The sequence below is a fragment of the Falco rusticolus genome, chromosome 1 (genome assembly GCF_015220075.1).
Source record: "Falco rusticolus isolate bFalRus1 chromosome 1, bFalRus1.pri, whole genome shotgun sequence".
Taxonomy (NCBI): domain Eukaryota; kingdom Metazoa; phylum Chordata; class Aves; order Falconiformes; family Falconidae; genus Falco; species Falco rusticolus.
The window spans coordinates 60785158-60796606 of record NC_051187.1 but is presented as its reverse complement, the minus strand read 5'-3'; positions in this window follow the sequence as shown (position 1 = coordinate 60796606).

Here is an 11449-nt window from a genome sequence, read left to right as displayed (position 1 = left end):
AAACTTGAGGCTAGGAGACAGTTGAGCAAAATATCCTGCAGCCACATCTCAAAATTATTAGCAGTACAGGCAGAATAAGTGGAATTGATTAAGTTGAGGGGAGTAACTCTGATACTGATTTTTTTAAATGCTTTTTTCCTATAGAACAGCTTGAAAAAATAAAATTTGGTTTAAGTTGTTTTTTTTTTAAGAAAAAATACAAAAGCCTTAAAACTGAAGTACTCTAACATTGTCAGAATGACCTTGAGCAAAATAAAACCAAACTTTTTTTGTTTGCAAAGTTATTTTTCCTGTTCTTTGAATTGTCAAGTTTTTTATCTCTAATATATCCACATTTGAAGCTACTATAATACCCAAGGAAGCCATAATTAAGATAATTAACCTATCATATACACAGATTTAATATTTCTACTTGAACACTCTGAGGAAGAACTAACATGTTGTTACATGATACAAATTTAAAGAGAACTTCAAAAGTAGCAGTTAGTAGGCTATAAAATAAAATACAAGGCAGTTACAACAGGTTAACTCATTGCAGAGTACTATCACAGAAGAGTATACTTGTTCTCATTGAGATGGAGGTAATTTCCTTCACAGCACCCATATGCTGCTGTATTTGGATCTATGACCAAAACAGTATTGATAACACACCAATATATTAACTATTGCTGAACAGTGCTCGCACAGCAACAAGGCCTTCTCTGTTTCTCATTCTACTCCTTCCCTCCCTGCCAGCAAGGAGGCTAAAGTTAGACAAAAAAATTGGGAGGGATCACAGACAGGAAAGCTGATCCAAATTTATTAAAGGGATATTCCACACCACATAACATGCTTGGCAAAAAAGCTGGGGGGTAGTATTTTCCAAAGCAGTCATTACTCAGAGAGTGGCTAGACATCCCACTGCCTGTGGAAGGTGGGGAGTTACTGCCTTTGCATCACTTCTTGTCGTCCCCCCTCCCCACCCCACCCTTTGTTTAAACTGTCTTGGTCATGATCCTGACTTTTTCTTGCTTTTGCTCTTCTGATTCTCTCCCTCATCCCATAGGTGGGCCTGAGCCAACAGCTGGTAGGCGACTAGTGGCTGGCCAGGGTTAGCTCCCCTCAGAGTCATCCCTGACAAACCAAGGAACTGGGAGTCATGCAGGTCAGATTAAAGACAGTTCAGGACAATTTAGGGCACTGGAAAGAAAAACTACAGGTGAATTGAAAATTTATCGTAATAGCTAGGGATTTCAAGAGCAGAGAACAAAAAGAAAATGTAGTTTTTCCATTACATCAGAACCAGCTAGCTTAATGGTTTCTAAACTACCAGGACAAGGATAAAGCAGATAAAGTCAGTGCAGTGACACTACATATTTCTGCATCTGCTTTCACTTTAGAAGAAGTGGAACAGAAGATGCTCAGGATTGCATTAACTGTTTTCAGGAAAATGCAAGGTACTTCTGGGGGAAAAAAAAAAGACCCAAAACTCAAAGTACCAGACCCCACAAATATGCTCATTTGTGTCCTGCAGTTCATGTCTGAGGAGTCCAAGACCTGTAAAAGTGTCCTAAAAATGAAACATTAAAATGCCACGTCAGAAACATGCAGACAACTGAAGCTTGTGACCCAACCTGCGCTGACAAACTCAAAACCACCCTGCAGATTAAATTAGACCTATGTATTATGACTCATCTGAATAATTGCTCAGCAGGCTGTGCCTGAAAAAAACATCTCAGCATGCAAGAATTTCTACACCTGGGTCACAGAAGGTGAGCTGTACTTAGCTGCCTTGCATTGCAGCAGAACTTGTTAGTGCCTTGCAGAGAAAGCCAGGTGCCAGAGGAAGAGCAGAAAGTTGACAGAACAAATGGCAGTTCACAAGTACAACTGCAAAGAGCTGCAGAAGTACATTAGTCCAATCACCAACAATAAAGAACCAAGGCTGAGAAGAAAAGGATAAGCAGTATTTCAGAGGCATCAACAGAGCTGTATGAAAAAGTTTGATGAGTAGATGCTCCCACAGAATATTTGAGTGGCCAAGTCAAATTCTTAAGCTTTTCTGGAGTGAACCATCATTGCCTGCATCTCAAAACTCTTCTATCCCATTTCATTACCTGCTCCCACAATAACTCCTCTCTGGGACAAACCTTAAGGCACAGGAGCTGCCTAAGGCCACTGACACATGAGCTTTCTCCCTGAAAATCACTGCTTTTCAGCAAGCCCCATAGGAAGCCTCACCACACAACTGGCACTATGGCTTCCAGCAGCAGGACTCAAGTAATTAAGAATTAGCTCACATACATTATCCAGCCAAAGCACTGTACCACAAACACATACTGTACAAGGAGACGAAGTCATCCACATTGTTTTCTGGTTTACAATGGTGAGTTCTTTCTGGGGGAGGCATATGCATAACTGGGGGAAATGCATAGGTTCCAAATGTGCAGAAACACTTTAGGAGGTAATTTAGAATATTATTCATTTGAGTAATTCTAGAGGGACATATGCACAGGCTGAGATGTGTCATCTCAGATTAGACACGTTTCTTGAATCCAATTCCAGGACAATTTCCTGAGAAGAATGAACAATTTCTTTGAGCTTTAGCTTTTTCAGTGCTACAGTGAAACCTACTATGTAAGATCAAAGCTTCAAACACATGCAATCCGGTCGATACTGATTCTGATCACTGATTCAATCTAATGTTTTTCTTTCACCATTCCACTTCTTCCCACTCGTCTACTGTAGACAAGATACTTCCTGGTAATTTAGTTTCATTCCTTTAACATTTATGGTGAGGCAAAGCACTAAAATATGAATCCTACCTCTAAAACTCAAAGGCAATAGAATACTGACCCTTATGGTATCTAAGCACTTAATTGTCCAACCTGTTATTCCAAGCTTCAGTTACAGATATTCTAAAGCTTCTGTAAATAAACAATCAGAAGCACTTAAACTGTAGCTGATCATGCCTGTCATGGAGGAGGAATCAGAAGACCCACCAATATCCTTTCAGCCCCAGCTTCTATTATAGCTCTACTGTTTAGCAAAACTATGAGGTTTCATAGATACCTGAGTCATGATTCTAAGGATCTGATGAGGGCAACACAGATAACCATTTGATAAACAAGCAAACCCACACAGAAAACACAGAACAAAAAATAATTGAAACAAGACACAGAATGAGCAAGTTTAAACTCCTATCCTATGAAGCATGAGTATTCCAGCAGCCCTAGAAACAGAAAAGCATTGTGGTTTAAAAATAGGGTGTGATACCAGATAACAGCGGTGATTCACCTGGAAGACAGGGAGAGTACAAAAGCAATAGACAAGCCAAAACCTGCACTGTAATGACAACACACAGAGTCACAGCCTGAACAGCTCCTTTGGTGCTGGAACAAGAGGTTACAAACAGGGCAACCTGGCTTTCATGAGAAGAAATCATAGGAAAAAATTATATCCATAGCAGAAGCAAAAGCCACCACAAACACAAATTGCTATTACCAGCTTATCTACCAGTAGTACTGCAGCCATCCACAATCAAGTACAGTAAGCTACTTTTTAAATCAGCACAGCTTTTGTAATTTGAAACAAGACATTTATTTACAACCAAATGTCTGACCACAAAGATTGCAGATGCACAGAGGGAACAATTTTGGGAGCAAAGGAATTTCGTGCCACAGTAGAATATCCATATATGTCTCAACTTGACCATTATCCACATGCTTATATGCACAGAATGAGACTGTAACTTCTGCAATTGCTAATGTCTATTTTCATACTATCCCTTTTTTACAAATGACATTTGGTCCCACTCTGCTGGGGTTCATGTTCTGGGGGTCAAGATCTCTATGCAAAACCACAGACATACACACTAAACAAAGATTTCTACAATTATGAGACAGATTGCATTTTTTAGCTGTTTCCTGCCTCTCAGTTCCCCTCAGATATTGCTCCTAGTAGTCTAAACCTCTGAGCAGCTGCTACTTTGAACCTGGTTTCTTAAAAAAAAGACCATTAATGCAGACAGACTGCCAACAAATTCAACAGGCTTTGAAATTTTAAGAGCTTGGGCAAGGGGGGGAGTAGGGTAGGAAAAGAGGCTACTGCCCATATTGACAGAAAGACATTTATGCTCACATCATTTTAGACACCAGAAATTCTCCTAAAGACAGATGAGTAACTGGGTTTTTCTTTGGTTAGGTCTCCCAAAGAACTTACTAACAGACCCCCCACCCTCCATAAACTCACCAAACAAAAGCTTCTTTGTCTAAAATTGACTTCCCCAGCAACATTATCCCAATGATTATATTCGCTCTTTAATCAGACCTCCAACCCTGAACAGCTCTCAGCAGCCAGAAACTATGCAGGAGATGTTCAGAACTGTCAGCATGCTGAAGGCCTTGCTGTACTTGGCTCCCAACAGCAAGACCTGGAAAAGGTGACCTTTACAGTCTGGTACTTAAACAGCACACAGTGCTGCCTCTCTTACAATTCTTGTTTGAAAGCCTGTACTATCAGAAAGGAAACCCTTTGTATTTCTTCCTCCAACAGGACAGAATAGAGGAAAAATATGCTGGCACAAGATAGGGAAACGTGACATTTCGTCTCTCCATTATGTTGTTGAAAAGCTATCTGTTCATCACATGCAGCTTTAAACTACTCTGCTGCCACTGGGTGTGATACTTACTGTGCATAGAGCACGGGACACTATTTTTGTGACAAAAAAATTCCTTGGTTCGAATCAGGGTACTATTCATCTATTTCAAGATAAGTTAAGGTAGGGCTATCTAGCTAATGATAGGTCTATCATAGTACCATGTAGATAGATACCTAGTCTTGTCAAGCCTGTTCTTTAAACCCCTAATTGGGCTAGACAGTTTGTACTACTCAGTAATTGTTCATACACTTCCAGCGAGATGACAACTAAGAAGAGAGCTGTACTTTTCAGCAACCATAAATCACAGCAGACAGAGGGGAGTAAGTAGAGAATACCAAATACATTCCTCACCCATTCAGTGCAGCATAGCATATAAGCTGAGCTCCTAGTATAGGACTCATTGGCAATAAAGAGCTAACTGTAACATGATTTAGCAAGGAGTATAAGGCCATAGTTAAATTTAAGGATCTAGTTAGGACCTTATGGATTCCATAAAGCTCAGGCAGGAGCTCTCATAGTTCTGTAAATGCCTGGCTGAACTCAGGCCAAGCAAATGGAAATAACAAAAAAAGATCTGAGAAATACATCTCAGGAATTACCTTAATTGCAAACTTACACCCTCTCTTGTTTCCCAGGAAAGCTGACACTGCACAAGGAGCAAAATCTACCAAAGTATCACCCAGAACAAATCCTGCCATCTCCAGACAAGGTCTAGCTAGGCCAAGCAGCACTTTCATGCCAGTCATCTCAAGCAGACCCTGTACTTCCTTTCCTCTAAATATAACCACTGCAGACAACTTTCCTGCAGCAAAGAAAATTAAATAGTTCACATTAGTCTGGGATCAAGATATATGCACCAAACACAAGATGCTGCCACCTCCTGATTCAGTAGGGGACTGACCTAGAAAACCCACTAAGCTGTATGTACAGAGTTGCAACTGGACTGAGTGTGTCTAAACACTATACTCATTGCTGCCAAAAGGGGACAGTCACTTCTTCTCTGTGTTCACTCTGCCTCTTGAAAAGCCATTTCAATTCACATCCTGGAAAGTTATCCAGGATTGAAAAATGAAACTGCTTATTTTCAGACTAGCAATTTAAATCAGGTCAGTGATGACTATATGAGAACTGGGGCAGCAAAACTGAAAACAAGGAACAGGAGACATAAAAGACAGTCATCACATTCTGCAGCAGAAATACACTGACCACCTCAGCTGTATCATCTAACCCTACTTTAGGGCATTTGAAAAGGGAAACGTTAGGAAAATAATCTACTCTTTAAAGTGGAAACACTCAAGGGAAAATTGCAGTGGTTATTATGAAATGCAGATTCTTCAGGTCTATCCGCAAAACCAGAATCAATGGGACCATCCAAACAACTCAGCTTTGTCTTAACTTCCTTGTCACTTAAGTGTCTATTTGATTCTCTAGGGTCAATCTGTCTCACAACAAGCACTTCCAAAAGCATTTCTCAGACTTTATTTACTTATTCAGAAAAATCTCACCCCCCCTTGAAACCCAGTGCAAACAAATAGGTATCACCCTTAACACTATCAGCATGAAAATCACATTACCTAAGGGGAGAAGGGAGATGAGGAAGAAGCCTGAGGGAAAGAAAACACAAACAGGAACAACCAAGGGAAACAGCAGCCAAACCGCTATCTTTTGGGAGACAGGAGAAAAACTTGTTGGCTTCCAACAATTTAAGTTTTCCTCCCCCCTCTCCATCTTACTAATTAAAAATAATTTTTGAGTAATAACTATAGGGAGTTTCCTGTTTACACAGCAGTAACTCCATAAGCCAATAAACTCACTGCCCTGCAGTACCTGGCATTGACACACACTCAGTGCAGAACACAGCAGTTACCTTGTAAACAGGAAGCACGCTACTGCCAGCCAGCGCACCAAGCCGCGGGAACTGAAGGCACATAGTCGTTTTCTTCTGCACTAGCACCTCCTGCAGCTGTCTTAAAGTACAACTCAGAAATTAAATACTTTATGGCTATCTATGCCAACACGTGTTTGCCACCACTCTCTGCAGCTTTCTCTAAAAATCACGATTTTTTAATTTATTTTTTTTTTAATTGTAAATGTCTTCCACAGCCTGACACAGCCAAAATACTTGCAGGCATTGCAGGGTATCTTTAGAAGGGCTTTTAAGCATAAGCAGATTACAGCAAGGTAGAGTACATTTTTGTTATAACCGACACCGTACTGCTGCAGGCTTGTACATAAAGGACAAGGGTTAGTGTGCACACGTTTTGAAAGGTATCAGACTTTATGGAAATCATACCCATGGTAACACCAGCTGAATGTATGGGTGTATCAGTAGAGACTTGCATACCAGGATACAGCTACATGAATGGCTCCCTGCTGACTTGCATCATAGAAGTCTGCCTTTTGAGAAAAGCAGGAACAGTAACGAGTCCTCCACTGAATCAGTGGATTTTGCATTTTAATCTAATTTACATAAACTGACCTACTTTGCAAAAGCGATATCCCCACCCTATCCTGGTTCTCCACAGTTCTAAGTTATACAGGCTGCAATATGCCTACAAAGAAATAATTTTTAAAAATATACCCCTCGAGCAGTCAGCAACCACCCTCACTCAGTCCCTTGATAGGCAGCAGAAGGCCTGAACAAGGAAACAGGCCCAAATCTTGTTTCTAATGTAGGACACAATTATTCTCAGTCGACCTAGTCATTCAACAGTGGCCTCTCTCTAATACACAGTCTTTAGAGAAAGCCCATTAGCAGTCACTTGCACAAAAAACATGGACAAATGGGCTAACACTAAAATGTTATAAAGACCATTTTAAAGGAAGAACTTCCAAACAACTGTCAAACTGGTTCTGAAAGGCACTCCCCAGACACCAAGGGAATTCACAATATTCCTTTTAAAACAGGTTTGGGCAAAGCAATTATCTGTCCCTTAAAATAAAAGTGTATCTACCAAATCTCTGACACAGTAAGAACCAGAAAGAAACCCATGACCAAGTTTAGCACCCTTCTTTCCTGCATATCCTTTCCATCTGGATTTGCTATATTGTAATCTAAGCGGGAACCCACAGCTACCAGCTACTTTGCTGCACTAAGGAGTCTCCCTTACCCTATAATTCTGGTACAAGAGCCCCTGAAAACCAGAACAAAACAAAAGTTTTGGTTGGAAGCGATCTCTGGAGATGGTTTAGTTTATCTAGAGCCACTATACCCTTGAGAAAAACAGCAGCAGCTATCCTCACTTGCACACACACACAGCCCCCAAACATACTACAGTAAAGGTGCTAGGCTCATGCTACCAATATTTGAACTTTGTGCCACTTAGAATCAGAACCATTTAGGTTGCAAAAGACCTTTAAGATCATCAAGTCCAACCATTAACCCAGGACTGCCAAGTCTACCACTAAACCATGTCACTAAGCACCGCATTTGTGTTTTTTAAACACCTCCAGGAGAGGTGATTCTCCCACCTTCCTGGGCAGCCTGGTCCAGTGCTTCACCACCCTTTCCATGAAGAAATTTTGCCTAATATTCAGTCTAAACCTCCCCTAGTGTAACTTGAAGCCATTTCCTCTTGTCCTGTTGCTTGCTACCTGGAAGAAGAGACTACACCTGTCTACAACCTCCTTTCAGGTAGTTGTAGAGAGCAATAAGGTCCCCCCAAGTCACCTTTTCTCCAGACTAACAGTTCCAGTTCCCTTAGCCACTCCTCATAAGACTTGTTCTCTAGACTCTTCACCAGCTCTGTTGCGCTTCTCTGGATACGCTCCGGTGCTCTGCATCCCTCCTGAAGTGAGGGGTCCAAAACTGAAAACAGTATTCAAGATGCGGCCTCACCAGTGCTGACTACAGGGGAACAATCACTGCCCTTGTCCTTTCTGATACAAACTGGGATCCTGTTGGCCTTCTTGGCCACCTGGGCACACTGCTGGTTCATGTTCAGCCGGCTGTTGATGAACAACCCTGAGGTCCTTTTCCCCCAGGCAGCTTTCCAGTCACTTTTCCCCAAGCCTGCAGCATTGCACAGGGTTGTTGTGACCCATGTGCAGGACCTGGCACTTCTTGTTGAGCTTCATACAGTTGGCCTTGGCCCATCGGTCCAGCCTGTCCAGATCCCTCTGTGGAGCCTTCCTACCCTCCAGCAGATCAACACTCCCCCACAACTTGGTGTCACCTGCAAACTTACTAAGGGTGCACCCCATCCCCTCATCCAGATCGTCAATAATGTTATTAAACAGAACTGGCCCCAGTACTGAGCCCTGGGGAACACCACTTGGGACCAGCCACCAGCTGGGTGTAACCCCATTTACTGCCACCCTTTGGGCTCAGCCATCCAGCCAGCTTTTAACCCAGCACAGGGTACCCCTGCCCAAGCCATGAGCAGCCAGTTTCTCCAGGAGAATGTGGTGGGAGACTGAGCCAAAGGCTTTCCTAAGGTCCAGGTAGACAACATCCACAGCCTTTCCTTCATCCACTAGGCGGATCATCTTGTCATAGAAGGAGATCAGGTTTGTCAAGCAGGACCTGCCTTTCATAACCCCACGCTGGCTGGGACTGATCCCCTGGTTGTCCTGCACGTGCTGCATAACCTTTCCCAGCACCAAGGTCAGGCTGACAGGCCTGTGGTTCCCTGGATCCTCCTTCCTGCCCTTCTTGTAGATGAGCGATGAAAGGCATGAAACCCACCAAAAAGGCCATGCTTGGCTTTAGAGCACAGCATTCTCCAAAGCTGTCTTGGTGCACCTGCAGATTCCAAGAGAAGTACAGAACCTTGACATAAACCACAGCTCCATTTAAGTGCCCTTCCATTTCGTTCATGTTAACGACACCATCTAGTGGATTACATGCACATAAACAATGGGTTTTTTTGATCGGTAACAAAACACCCAGTAAATACCATAGGGTAACTTCCAGTAAAATTAGAAAATGCAGGTATTGCTTATAAAGAATGCATGCTAAAAAGTTTGTTGTGTGCATGCCAATCACTGAAAGGTCACTCCACAAGCAGCTTATTCAATTGATGTGATAGGAACACACACACACAAAAGAATCGCTTCTGTTTTTGACTACAGAATCAAAAGGTTAAGTGCCAGTACAACTGCTAGTGTCAAGTCCTGCGTATTTAACAAAATAAAACTCCAAAGAATGAATAAAGACTAGTGGGATTAGAAAATGTTAAATTGGTTGTAGCACTGTAGCAATAACAACCTTTAATCAGCTCAAGAAGCCAATACAAAGTTGAAGAAAAAGTATTTTTCTCTTTCTTCACAGTCAAATCATTTTCACCTCTTCACATAATTCCAACTTCTACCATCCCTCTGCAGAAATATTTCAGTTTTTCAGGGGTGTGTTTATCCTCTTTTCAGGCTTTGCTTTCACAGTTTTCAAATGAGACAGACAATAATTACCAGTGCTACAGAGTGCCTTTGGCACCCCAGTCTTCATCACTGGAAAAGAAAGGTATTTCCTCAAACTAACCAACAGTTACTCTGCTGACCAGACATTTTTACCAACCTGTCTGCTCTGAGAGCAGAGGCAAACACACTGAATATCATGAGTGAAGCATCCTGGAACTGCATTGCTCTGGAGGGAGGAATTTAAGACATTGAGTTCACTGGCTGCACCCATCAGGATACTCTAGCTAGTATCTGCAGCCTTAAAGCAAGAATTATTATTTAGTGTATAGTATCAATCACATTGCTATGCAACTACTCCAGTTTTAAAAAATAGTCAGGTGGAGCTTTTATAACTGTGGCATGTCAGCTAATAGGATTTAAAATACCATGGTGGACAAAACAAGCTTTTACTTGACAATTGCAAGTTACACGCAGGAAACTACTGAAGACTACAAGCGGCCAGACCTCTTCACAAGGTGCCTGAAAGGGTAACTTAAGATGAAGTGGTAAGTCTTCACCTAGGTTAAGGCAGGAAAGATGCATGCTCTAATCCCAAATTTCTTTTAAAAATCATTTAGATTAATAAAGCACACTTCTTTCGTATTTGAACAGCTAAATCACATAACAAGCTGAACTGCACCAGGAGGAAGAAAAAAAACCAGTTTCACTTGAAAAAAAAAACCAACCAAAAACCAGCCAAAAGAAACCACGGACCAGCAATACCTAACACTGAGGGAGGCCATGGTTACTTTGCTCCACTCAAGGTGCACAGCAAGAGCTCCAACACCTCACGTAGCTGTCAAAACAGCACACAAACACCAAGAGAGTCGGGCTTCTGAATAGTGAATGCTGTACCACTTATCTAAAGGATGACGCACCTATATTTAAAGTTGGGAAATGTCCAAGGACCCTTATTACAACATGGTGGATGCACAGACTTAAGTCCTTGGGTTGGTTATCTTTAGAAGGGACATTTTGTCTTAGATTCCTGTTGTACGTGCAACATGGCGAAGATGGAGACTTTAAACATGGCCGCTAAAGAATAGTCTGCGTAGAGACAACTCCTCAAGGACATCGCGCAGGCATGAGATATGTAAATGAATTCTCAGAATTGTAATGGATATGTAAACAATTTCTTGGAAAACTAATGAATAGGTATGTATATAATAGCTTGTATAAAGGGGGGACTGAAAAGTCCCCTCGGGATGCATGACTTTGATGGAGCGATCCCTGCATGCACCCAGCGCTGCCAAACAAAGATAACCTCCGCTCGCCTGTACATTGCTGACTGATTCTTCAAATCACTTCCCCCACTTTGAGAAGGCAGAAAGCTCCTTCCTTCCCTACAGCTTTTTGCCCAGCAAGGGAAACAGCTCAAGACCGCGCTCTAAGGCAGGCCAACCGCACAGTAAC